Source organism: Larimichthys crocea, unplaced genomic scaffold (assembly GCF_000972845.2).
Source record: "Larimichthys crocea isolate SSNF unplaced genomic scaffold, L_crocea_2.0 scaffold51812, whole genome shotgun sequence".
Lineage (NCBI taxonomy): Eukaryota > Metazoa > Chordata > Actinopteri > Sciaenidae > Larimichthys > Larimichthys crocea.
In genome coordinates, this window is record NW_020856760.1 from 1 (window position 1) to 13,611 (window position 13,611).

A 13,611-nucleotide genomic window follows, 5' to 3' on the forward strand; every position below is an offset into this window, starting at 1 on the left:
GGGCGGACATATGGTCTGTTTGTAAAACTGTTCTCTCTTAAAATGCACCAATTACATACAGCCAGCTATTTGAATCGTCAACCATTTAGAAGCTGCACCTTATTTATGTTCTAGTAATCTTACAGTAATCCTAAAAGAGTTAAATAGTAGATTTTCTAATTTATACTTCTTCTTCTCCTTCGGCTTTCCCTTCAGGGGTCGCCACGCGAATCAGTTGCCTCCATCTAACCCTGTCTTCCTGCATCCTCTTCTCTCATACCAATACCTCCATTCATGTCCTCTTTCACTGCATCCATAAACCTCCTCTTTGGTCCTTCCTCTAGGCCTCCTGTCTGGGCAGTTAAAACTCCAGCATCTTCTACCAATATATTCACTATCTCTCCTCTGGACATGTAAATCTCAAGTCGCCTCTTTGATTTATCTCAAAAACATCAAATGTGGTCCGCTGATGTAATCCTTCCTGATCTATCCATCTTGGTCCCCCCAAAGAGAACCCTCAGCATCTTCATCTCTGCTACCTCCAGCTCTGCCTCCTGTCCTTTTCTTCAGTGGCACTGTCTCTAGACCAATCAACATCGCTGGTCTCACACAGTTTTGTACACCTTTCCTTTCATTTTAGAAAATCTTCTATCAGACCTCACACCTGACACTTTTCTCCACCCGTTCCAACCTGCCTGCACACGCTTCTCACCTCTTTTCCACACTCTCCATGCTCTGGACTGTTGACCCTAAATACTTAAAATGCTCCACCTTCTTTATCTCTTCTCCCTGTAACCTCACTCTTCCACTTGGGTCCCTCTCATTCATACACATGTACTCCGTCTTGCTGCGGCTAACCTTCATTCCTCTCCTTTCCAGGGCAAACCTCCACCTCTCTAGCTTCTCCTCCACCTGTTCCATGCTCTTACTACAGATCACAATGTCATCTGCAAACATCATAGTCCATGGAGATCCCTGTCTAACCTCGTCTGTTAGGACCGAGTGCCTTTCTACTATTCATCCTCTTCAATGCCCTCCTGACTTCAACCTTACTACTTCCTGGTCCACAACAGTCACCTCTTCTGCTCTTCGTTCTCTCTCATTTTCCTCATTCATCAACTCTTCAAAGTACTCTTTCCATCTTCCCATAACACTACTGGCACCTGTCAGTACACTTCCATCCCTATCCTTAATCACCCTAGCCCACTGCACGTCCTTCCCATCTCTATCTCTCTGCCTTGCCAACTGTATAGAGCAGTCTCTCCCTCCTTACTGTCCACATAGCATACAAGTCATCGTAGCTCCTTGTTTGGCCTTGCCACTTCACTCTCACCTTATGCTGCATCTCCCTGTACTCCTGTCTACTCTCTTCAGTCCTCTCAGTGTCCCACTTCTTCTTAGCTAACCTCTTTCTCCGTACACACTCCTTCACCTCCTCATTCCACACCCAAGTCTCCTTATCTATTCCTTCCAGATGACACACCAAGTAACTCCTCCTGTCTCCCTGATCACTTGCTTTAGTTGTCCAGTCGTTTGGAAGCTCCTCCTGACCACCCAGGCCTGTCTCAACTCCTTCCTAAAGTCATGCAACACTCTTCCTTTTTCAGCTTCCACCATTTCGTCCTCTGCTCTGCCTTTGCCCTCTTCATTTCCTCACCCCCAGCGTCATCACACCACCATCCTTGCTGTCTGGCTGCACTCTCACCTACCACCACTTTCAGTCACTGATCTCCTTCAGATTACACCGTCTACACAAGATGTACTCTACCTGTGTGCTCCTACCTCCACTCTTATGGTCACCCTATGTTCCTGCCTCTTCTGAAAGAAAGTATTCACTACCACATTTCCATCCTTTTTGCAGATCAACCACCATCTGTCCTTCTGCGTTCCTCCTGCGATACCAAATCTGCCCATCACCTCCTCATCATCTCTGTTTCCTGCACCAAACATGTCCATTAAAGTCTGCACCGATGACAACTCTCTCACTTCTAGGGATGCTCTGCATCACTTCATCAAGGTCCAACCAGAATTTCTCCTTCTCCTCCAGCTCACATGCTACCTGTGGAGCATACCCACTAACAACATTGAACATCACACCTTTGATTTCTAGCTTCAGACTTATCACTCTATCTGATACTCTTTTTACCTCCAGGACACTCCTAACAAACTCCTCCTTCAAGATAACTCCTACTCCATTTCTCTTCCTACTCACACATGATAAACAACTTGAACCCTGCTCCTAACTTCTAGCCTTGCCCTCCTTCCACCTGGTCTCCTGGACACACAGTATGTCTGTATGCATCATGTTAACCAACTCTCTACCTTTTCCTGTCATAGTTCCAACATTCAAAGTCCCTACTCTCAGTCCTAGACTCTTGGCTTTCCTCTTCTCTTGATATAAATCAAACTGGATCGACTATGGAAGAATATCTACAGTCTTAAACCATTAAAAAGTCATTCAGGGAAAATGGACTTGTTACTGTGCATTAATCTGACTAACGTTCCTAATATATAATATATGTCAAAGAAAGGAAGTCAAAAGACATGTCACTTTTATAACATACATGATGAAATCTTTATTGTTGTAAAATGTTTAAAACCATCAAACAGCAGAAGACGTTAAGGTTGAAACAGTCCTGAGAGAAAGAGAGAAACAAGAGAGAGAGGAGAGAGAGAGAGCAGACTGAGAGCTAGTGCCAGAGGAAAACCAGTATCAGAGTCCCATGAGTCAGGTCAGGACTGGGAACACTGGTCTCTCCTCAGTGTCTGTGAGAGTTAAGTCTGGGAGCCCTGGTGTCCTCACAGGTCACAGAGTCCACCTTCCTCCACTGGTCTGCATCGAGCCTCAGGGTGCTCTCCAGCTGTAGAGGCCGTCCTTCTCCAGCACCACGGGGCTCCTGCTCTCCTCCCAGCTGATGCTGCTGCTGCTGTCACCTTCCAGGCCAGACTCCAGTTGAGGGGAAGCCTTGTGGCCAGACACTGAGCGTGGCCTTCCCCTGCTGCAGCTGCTCACTGGATGGAGGGGGGCAGCACCGTCAGGGTGGGGGCGGTATCACCTAGACAGTGGTTCCCAACCTTTATTTCAGGGACCCATTTTTTACCATTGTAGCTTTGGTGACCCCCCCCCCCCCCCCCCGAACCGAAAATACTCCTTTCGGTTTTCCCACCGTCTCTGGATGTTTTGTGGTCTGGTGTCGTTTTAGCTTGCAGGGCTTCAAACTTTCGTTCGCCAGTTTGTCACGGCAAAAAATACATTCAGCTCCAACTTTATCCATTGCTTCTACGAACCCAAACTCTATAAAACTTTCTTGGTATCCTCTCTTTCATTTTTTGACACATTCCTCCGCAGTCTCTCCAACCTGCGGCGTAGCCATCTTTCCCCTTAGCTCAGTAAGTTGCTAGGCAACGGCGACTGCACGAGAGGCAGTGACGTGATATGCGAAAAATAATTTTAGTCACTTTAGTTAGGCTACTTTAAACAGAATAAATGTTTAATGTTGTACTTCAATGTTGTTGCTTTTTCACATATTAATGAAATGCTTTGTCATTTATTTATTATGGTTATTAAATTATGGTTTTAAAAATTAAACCCCTCAAAATCAGGAGGCTTTGCGACCCCCCGTGGATCTTTAGCGACCCCATTATGGGGTCGCGACCCATAGGTTGGGAACCACTGACCTAGGAGACACCAATCAGATTAGAGGACAGCTGTCAATCAAGCAGCAGACACTTGGACACCTTTACTGTGTGAGAGTTGATTTTGTCCTTTAAGGAGTTTCTGTCAGATGATTTTTCTGCTCCACCAGTCACTCACTCACACATTGTTTCACTTCCCTTCAAGAAGCCTGTCATGCATGTCAGCACAGAGAGATCATCATACACATGACCTGAATATATCTAACTGCCTGGAAATAATTAAATAAGATATATTTTTATCAAAAGGACAAAAGTTAATCAGATCCACTGTTAAAGGACATTTGAGCCAAAAATAACTGACGACCATATTTACAATGTTCATACGACAGATTTAAAAACCAAACAGCCTCAAAAAACTGTCAAATGAATTCAAACTGAGGTCAAAAGGTTCAGAGACATATGTCACAAATTTGGTACATTTTTAATATTTCAACTTCTTACTCACCGTTCAAAACACTTTAGAACTCAACTTCCAATCAGTTTCAAACAGAGAATTAAATGCTAAATCCAAATTTTGTCAAGTTTTAATGTTGTTGTTCTGTCCTACAGTTCAAGCTGTTCACATCTCACAAATGACACTGGAACATGTCATGAAAAGTTTAGTAAAGCTGCTTTGAGTTCAATACTGAGATTAAACAGGAGAAACAGAGAATAAAACTTCTTAGTCTTAAAAGTCATTTAGATCGGTCAATGAAAATTTAAGTTACTGCAAATGTTCAGACACAGAAATTAAAACCTTAACTGATGACATTATATTTAATATTTGAGCAGAGACTTACTTCCAACATGCAGTCTGGTTCCTCCACCAAACGTCCCACACATGATACAAAGTCATTGAGTGGCCGTACAAAAACCTCTCAGTGTAGAGAGACATGGCTCTCTGACTGTGACACAAACAAACTCAACATCAACACTTCCTGTTTTTAAAAGAATGAACTATTTCATATCATTGATCAACAGTGACACAATTGTTCAGATTGTCACATTTTTACCGATAGAAGTTCCACTCGTCTAAAAGTCAAAGTGGATTTGTTCTCACATTAAATGAAACAAGACAGAAGACGTTCTTAAAGAAAATGTCCCTGCTTATTACCCCCTGGCTCAGCGCCTGTACGTTGGGGTTTAACCCGGTGGACGAGAGGGTAGCCTTCCTTTGCCTTCGGGTGGGGGGACGGGTCCTGACTGTCGTCTGTGCTTATGCACCGAACGGCAGTTCGGAGTACCCACCCTTTTTGGAGTCTTTAGAGAGGGTGCTGGAGAGCGCTCCCTCTGGGGACTCCCTCTCTCTCCTGGGGGACTTCAATGCTCACATGGGCAGCGACAATAAGACCTGGAGAGGCGTGATTGGGAGGAACAGCCCCCCTGATCTGAGGGAGGGAATATTTCGAAGACCTCCTCAATCCCACCAGCACGTCTTCCACTGAGGAGGCAGAGTCTGGGGACCCCACGGTGGTCTCGCCTATCTCTGAGGCTGAGATCGCTGAGATAGTCAAAAAAGTCCTCGGTGGCAAGGCCCAGAGCTTGGTCCACATTGCCGGCAGCAAGTCAGACTTGTTTCCAGTGGGAGTTGGACTCTGCCAGGGCTGCCCTTTGTCAACGGTTCTGTTCATAACCTTTATGGACAGAATTTCCAGGCGCAGCCAGGGTGTTAAGGGGTTGCGGTTCGGTGTCCTCAGGATCGGGTCGCTGCTTTTTGCGGATGATCTGGTCCTGTTGGCTTCATCGGAGCGTGACCTTCAGCTCTCTCTGAAGTGGTTCGCAGTCGAGTGTGAAGCAGCTGGGATGAGAATCAGCACCTCCAAATCCGAGGCCATGGTACTCAGCCGGTAAAGGGTGGAGTGCAACCTCCGGGTCGGGGATGAGATCCTGCCTCAAGTAGAGTTCAAGTATCTCGGGGTCTTGTTCACGAGTGGGTGAAGGATGGAGCGGGAGATTGACCGGCGGATTGGTGCAGCTTCTGCAGTGATGCGGACTCTGCACCGGTCCATCGTGGTGAAGAAGGAGCTGAGCCGAAAGGCGAAGATTTACCAGTCGATCTACGTTCCTACCCTCACCTGTGGTCATGAGCTTTGGGTAGTAACCAAAAGAATGAGATCACGAATACAAGCGGCCGAAATGAGCTTCCTTCGCAGGGTGGCTGGGCTCTCCCTTAGAGATAGGGTGAGAAGCTCGGCCATCAGTGAGGAGCTCAGAGTAGAACCGGTGCTCCTCCGCATTGAGAGGAACCAGCTGAGGTGGCTCGGGCATCTAGCGAGGAGGTGTTCCGGGCACATCCCTCCGGGAGGCGGCCTTGGGGAAGACCCAGGACACGCAGTCAGAATGTTCATAATGGAAACCATTTATCCTGGTACCAACAGAGAGATGGAGGAACTCCTAAACGGCGCTAGCAGTCGACCATACAGGGAATCCAGCTCGTTTTACAGCGTGATCAACTCTGACTTCACTCTGACCATCAGTGGAGCTCAGACTGAAGATGCAGCAGTTTACTACTGTCAGAGTTTTCATTACATCAACAGTCAGCGTGTGTTCACACAGTGAAAAAGCATCGTTACAAAAGCTACTGCAGAGACTGATACACTTCACTGAGAACACACACACACACACACGCACATGCACACACAGACATTATAAATAAAGGATCTACCTGTTGATGTCAGACACTCTGAGTCTATCGAGTCCTTTAAATCTAAAGTAAAAACTCATCTTTTCACTGTAACTTTCAATCAGTGCTTTACGTTTGTTCAGGCTCAGATTAACACAGTCTGGTACCCTAGGCTAACCTCCTCCCAGACAGTACACAGTGACTCAGCCTGGAGCAGTGAGCTCTGCTGTGGGAGGCCCCGTCACAATCAACTGTAGGATCAGTCAGAATGTTCATGTTTATAACCAAAAGCACTATTTATCCTGGTACCAGCAGAGAGATGGAGAAACTCCTAAACTGCTCATTTACCTTGCGAGAACTCGACCATCAGGGATTCCAGCTCGTTTTACAGGCAGTGGATCAAACTCTGACTTCACTCTGACCATCAGTGGAGTTCAGACTGAAGATACAGCAGTTTACTACTGTCAGAGTTATCATATCATCAACAGTCAGGGTGTGTTCACACAGTGAAAAAGCGTCGTACAAAAACCTCCCTCCAGAGACTGAACAGAAACTGAACTGACTGTTGCAGCTGGAAGCTACTGCAGAGACTGATACACTTCACTGAGGACACACACACACACACACACACAACACACACACACACACACACACACAAAGCCATTAGTTGAATATAAACTTCATTCACATCTCTTGTTTTTAAGATTCATTTAATTGATTGAAACCATGATCCCCAACAGTTTTCCCAGCAGGCAGGTAAAGGTGTTGAGGACGCCATGAAGCTCTTCAACATCAGCCTTTTCTTATCATGCCTCTTTTCTCTGGAATAATCTACCTGTTGATGTCAGACACTCTGAGTCTATCAAGTCCTTTAAATCTAAAGTAAAAACTCATCTTTTCACTGTAACTTTCAATCAGTGCTTTACGTTTGTTCAGGCTCAGATTAACACAGTGTGGTACCCTAGGCTAACCTCCTCCCAGACATAAAGATATAGATATAAAGACCATAGATTTACATGAACCTATAGTTCAGGCTCGTCACACATACTACAGAAAAATGTAAGACCCAACCAAAACACCTTTTACCATAAACAGACATGAGCCTTTAAATGGCATAGTAGCTGGATATCATCATTTCCATCCTGAAAGGCCTGTATGAGGCCCACATGTAAAACCATTACAGAGTATGTCTAAAAAAACACCACACCCATGAACCAAATGAGGAAAACCCAATGACAGCTGTCACAAGCAGCTGAATGATCACAGAGCACAAGGTGAGGTGAAAGTATAGGGCAGCGGTCTCCAACCTTTTTTGCACCATGGTCCGGTTTCATGTAAGATAATACTTTCATGGATCAGCCTTCAAGGTGTGGGGGATAAATATGCCAATAATAAATGATTTTTATAACCGCATCAAAACAATATAAGGTGCATAAAAATACAACTCACCATTATGCTGAATTCTGGGGAGCCCTGAGCTGTTTCTCAGCAACAAGTCCTCCCATTAGGGTAATAGAAACTTTGGTAGGGGGGGACTTGTTCGTGCATATTGGACTATGTGCCTATTATATATATGTCAAAGAAAGGAGTCAAAAGACATGTCACTTTTATAACATACATGATGAAATCTTTATGTTGTAACATGTGAAACCATCAACAAGCAAGAAAGACGTAATGTTGAAACATGTCATGAGAGAAAGAGAGAAACAGGGAGAGGAGAAGAGAGAGAGAGCAGGACTGGAGCCGATAGCAAGGGAAACCCAGTATCAGAGTCCCAGTTAGTCAGGTCAGGACTGGGAACATGGTCTCTCCTCGTGTTTGAGAGTGAAGTCTGGGACCTGGGGGCCTCACAGGTCACAGAGTCCACCTTCCTCCACTGGTCTGCATCGAGCCTCAGGGTGCTGCTCCAGCTGTAAGGCGCCGCTTCTCCAGCCCCACCGGGGCTCCTGCTCTCTTCCCAGTGATGCTGCTGCTGCTGTCCACCTTCCAGGGCAGACTCCATCTGAGGGGAAGCCCTTTTGGCCAGACACTGAGGGGCCTTCCCCTGCTGAACTGCTCACGGAGGGGGGCAGCACCGTCAGGGTGGGGCGTATCACTGGAGACACCAATCGTAGAGGCACAGATGTCAATACAAGCAACAACTTGGCACACCTTTACTGTGTGAGGAGTTGATTTTGTCTTTTAAGGAGTTTCTGTCAGCATGATTTTTCTGCCCCACCAGTCACTCACTCACACAATGTTTCACTTCCCTTCCGAAGCCTTCATGCATGTCAGCACAGAGAGAATCCATCATACAATGACTGAAATATCTAACTGCACTGGAAATAATTAAAATAAATTAATTTTATCAAAAAGGACAAAGTCAATCATCCACTGTTAAAGGACATTATGAGCCAAAAAATAACTGCGACCATATTACAATGTTCATACGACGATTTAAAAACCAAACACCTACAAAACTGTCAAAATGATTCAAAACCGAGGTCAAACGATCAGAGACATTATGTCACAAATTCGGTCGCATTTTTTTTTCAATCTTCTTACTCACCGTGCAAACCACTTTATGAACTTCACACTTCCAATCGTTTCAAACAGAGAATTAAATGCTAAATCTAAATTTTGTCAAGTTCTAATGTCTGTTTATCTGTCCTACAGTTCAAGCTGTTAATTCACAAATGACACTGGAACCATGTCATGAAAGTTTAGTAAATGCAGTTCAATTGAGATTAAACAGGAGAAACAGTAGAATAAAAACTGTCTTAAAAGTCATTTGATGGTCCAATGAAAATTTAAAGTTACTGCAAATGTTCAGACACAGAAATTAAAACCTTAACTGATGACATTATTTATATTTGAGCAGAGACTTACTTCCAACATGCTTCTGGTTCCTCCACCAAAAGTCCACCAGTGAGACGTACACAAAGCCATGAGTGGCACGTACAAACCAAACCATCCTGATTGTGGAGAGACACGGCTCTCTGACTGTGTAACACACAAAACTCAACATCAACACTTCCTGTTTAAAGAATGAACATTTCATATCATATTGATCAACAGTGGACCAATTGTTCTGAATTAGTCACATTTTCAGATAGAAGTTCACATCTGTCTAAAAGCAAGTGGATTGTTCTCACATTGAATGAAACAAGACCGAAGACGTTCTTAAAGAAATGTATCCACAGTCATCAACCAAATCCACCTTAAAATGATGACTGACTGTTAATCAATACTCTGATATGATTGATCCATTGATAACACATGATCAGAGTAATCCAAGTCCCTGTTGGAGTCAGTCAGAGCATTTCATAGAGAGCCAATTTGCATCAGCCGCACCATGCTCCAGCTGCTTGGGAGAGTTTATAGTCCTGAGAGTTGAACACTGGATGACTACGCTGTCCTTCATGACAACAGAAGCCACAGAAATCCTCCTATCAAAAACATGACTTTGATCTCCGTCCTCATCTGGACTCTCCTCTGCTGCTGCTTCACAGGTAAAGTCCAGAGAATCAAACTCCTCTCCTCTATGAACATCCGTCCCTCTGAAATGAAGCCCACAAAACCATGACGCTGCTTTATGTTTTTGTGTCTGTATCCTCAGAGTCCCGAGGCCCGGTCACAGTGGACTCAGCCTGGAGCAGTGAGCTCTGCTGGGGGGCTCCGTCACCATCAACTGTAGGAAGTCAGAATGTTATGGAAACCTTTCGCCTGGTACCAACAGAGAGATGGAGAAACTCCTAACGCTCATTTACTTGCTAGCACTCGACCATCAGGGATTCCAGCTCGTTTTACAGGCAGTGGATCAAACTCTGACTTCACTCTGACCATCAGTGGAGTTCAGACTGAAGATGCAGCAGTTTACTACTGTCAGAGTCTTCACTCTATCAACAGTCAGTGGGTGTTCACACAGTGAAAAAGCGTCGTACAAAAACCTCCCTCAGTCAGACTGAACAGAAACTGAACTGACTGCTGCAGCTGGAAGCTACTGCAGAGATTGATACACTTCACTGAGGACACACACACACACACACACACACACACACACACACACACACACGCACACACACACACACACCACTTTAGGGCAACATTAGATGGCAGTGGTGAACATTATTGCCATGAGAATCAGGAGAGAGATACAAAGAGTTATCACGTTATGCAGATGACGCCCTGCTTTATATTTCTAATCCTGAAAGTCTTGTTTATCATTTAAATCTTAAATTTAGATATTAAGAATAATTTCCATGTACAAATTAACAACATATGAACATAACACATAACACATAACGCATCTTATACAAGGGCAGATTACAGGTAGCTTTGTGATTCGTCCGTGCGCTTCAGTTCCATCAAGAAGTCCTTTTCTATCGCCATCGAAGCTAATGATAAAAGTCGAGCCTGCCCTGTCGTTTTTCTGGCATAAGTTTTAATTCGCTGTAGGGCTGAAAATGTCCGCCCGACAGAAGCAGTGGACACAGGAATGGTCACAGCCAAACATACAAATGTGTACAGCTGCCCCATGCTCTCACTCAGGTTTTTCTGATGAAGGAAGTCAAGGAGATCTGGGAGATTTTCCTTGTATTCCCGAAACTTCTGGGGGTCGAGGAGGGTGACAAACATCTGTTTTTTCGTGGTTTTGAAATCTGCTCTGTGTCGGAAAAATTATATTGTCCAGAATCCTGCCGTGGAATTGGCGGTAGTGCGCGCAAGGATCTTGCGCGTGACCTCTTTGTACGCTCGGAGAGCCTGCGGTGTGTTCAGTGGCCTCATGGAGTTCCTCATATCGGCTTCTCTCTCGCTTAATGGTGTCACAAAACTCCTTTACCCTAGCCAGACAAAACTGCACATCCAGTTTTGGAAAGCACCGTTGCTTGTAAGTGTCTGGCAGTGCTTTGGTGTCTCGTTGCTGCCTTGGTTAGGCCAGTCAAATTTACAAACCTAGTGTGGCTCCAAACACCATGTCGATCAGTGGCAAATAACAAGCACTCACAGCAATACAATTTGCAGTGTTCCTCAGGACCCTGTGAGCCAGGGGTACCGCTTGTCGTTGGTAAACTGAAAGTGACGGACAAATCCTCTTCCTGGTTGTGATAGGCTTGCTAGCTTCGGAGTTGTCCGATCTTTCTTAACAATGTCCAACTTTTCTTGACAAGTCCGTCTTGAAAATGGCCTTGACAGTAAATCTGCCACGAAATTTCTTCTCCTCCTTCAGTCATTGTGGGGTGACAAAATACTATTTTGTGTAATAATTTGTGTAATAGCTATTTCGAAAATAGCTATTACACCAACACAACTATATTCCGATTCGCTCACTACAGATGCAGTTTGCTAGCTTTGGCTGGCACGCTCTCTGACTAACCAATCAACAGTGTGAATACAGTGACGTTGCCATATGCCTGCTAGAGGGCCCTGGTGTCACCAACTCAAAATTTGGTTGGTTGAAGCAACCGTTTCATTGACATTTATTTTGTGTTAGAGGGCCTGCAGAATGGATTGTAAAGGCCTCCAGGCAGACCTCTTTGACTTTGACCCTGCCTGGCAACAAATGATGGCTGAAATGTGATTGGTTAAATGCTTCAATATGAAAATACATGTCTGGAAGCAGCACAACCAGAGGAAAAGCTATAAAAAGGAAGCGGACAGACCATTTGGAATTATTTAATAAGTATTTACGGACAAAATATAATAAATCAGTCTGTGATTTAGATATTTTTTGAGGCCAGCAGAGAAGGCCTTGCAGGCCCTGACGGCCCACCACTGATGTAGACAGACATGACTCTCTGACTTTGACACAATCAAACTCAACAAAATTAGTCTTATTATAGAATAGTTAATATGAAAAGTAACAAAAACTACAAACTTAATAAACTGTATATTATTATTTTATGAAAATTCATTTTCAAATTAAATTTCTCTTGAATTATCCAACTATGAATTTAAATGAGAGAAGAAACATTTTCAAAAAAAACATTTCAAGAAGAAGAAAGTTAAAATCACATGAAATAGGAATTTTTAAATTTCTAATCAATACTCTGATAGTGATTGATCCGTTGATAAACAGCATGATCAGAGTAATCCAAGTCCCTGTTGGAGTCAGTCAGAGCATTTCCATAGAGAGCCACTTTGCATCAGGAGCACCATGCTCCAGTGCTCTGGGAGAGTTTATAGTCCTGAGAGTTGAACACTGGATGTGAAACGGGCTTGTGTAGGACCCAAATGCAGCACAACAGCAAGGGATACTTAGTAATGTTCCTTATTGAGAAACTCACAGCAGGCGATATGGCAGGTGAGAGAGAGGGAATAAGTCCAATCAATCGGAGAGTCTGTGGCAACGAACTGGAGCAGGGGGACAGACTGCCCGGGGAAACCTCCAAACAGCCAGGGAAACAGGCAGACAGACACCAGAAACACTGAGGCAGAACTCGTGGTCCGGGACGAAAAGCTGAGGTGATTACCCCGGGGCAAGAGACAGACGAGCATCAAAGGCAGGCAGGTCGGCACGGGAGATCAGTCCGGACGATGAAGAGTCCAGAGGACGATGGCGGTCCACCTCGCTAGGGCCGGGGATGGTGGCCCAGGGCGCTCAGGCGGGGGTTATCATGGACGGGCGTATCCTGGGGGCGTCGGTTGGTGCTGCCGGTGGAAGTCCGTATGAGCTGAGGTCAGGATGTAGCTGGCGGGGACCCACGACCTCTCCTTGGACCATATCCCTCCCAGTCAACCAGGTACTGGATGCCCCTCCCCGGCGACGAGAGCGGTAAGCCGTCGAACCGTGTAGGCTGGGTCTCCATTGATAAGGTGAGGTGGCGGAGAAGTCGGGGTAGCAGGATCAAGGGACTCTCCAGAACTGGCTTGATTTTGAGACATGGAATGTGGGGTGTACTCGCATGGACCTGGGAAGCTTGAGGCGGACTGCAGCAGGGTTGATGACCTTCGAATTTCGTAGGGGCCGATGAACTTGGGTGCCAGTTTCTTCGAGTCGACCCGAGTGGTAGGTCCCGGGTTGACAACCACACCTTCTGTCCCACTTGATAGCAGGAGCCGAGGTGCGGCGACGATTGGCCAAGGTGTGTAAGGCCCCACCGACCGCAGGAGAGTGGCATCTGGCCTGGGACCAGGTGCGGCGACACCGGCGGATGAAAGCCTGTACAGAGGGCAAGAAGAAACCTCCCTCTCCTAGGCTGGAAATAGGGGTGGCTGGTATCCATAAGCACACTGAAAAGGGGAGAGACCAGTGGGGAGAGCTAGGAGTGTGTTATGGGCATATCTCTACCAGAGCAACTGCTGCGACCAGGAAGTGGTGGGTGACTGGAGACCATACACCGGAGAGCACCTCC

The 13,611-nt window shown here is 45.5% G+C and overlaps 1 long non-coding RNA gene across 2 annotated transcripts; it reads right to left on the reverse strand.

The window, feature by feature from the left end:
* Window positions 1–2,775: 2,775 nt before the first annotated feature.
* Window positions 2,776–4,992, reverse strand: LOC109143051 (uncharacterized). 2 transcript variants are annotated; one of them, XR_003462029.1, is made up of 3 exons: window positions 4,715–4,983; window positions 4,455–4,559; window positions 2,776–3,035 (listed from the first exon to the last, which is right to left on the reverse strand). It is a non-coding gene; the product is annotated as an uncharacterized LOC109143051 (long non-coding RNA). The 2 variants fall into 2 exon arrangements; XR_003462030.1 differs by having other exon boundaries at window positions 2,929–3,054; window positions 4,715–4,992.
* Between the last annotated feature and the right edge of the window lie 8,619 nt (window positions 4,993–13,611).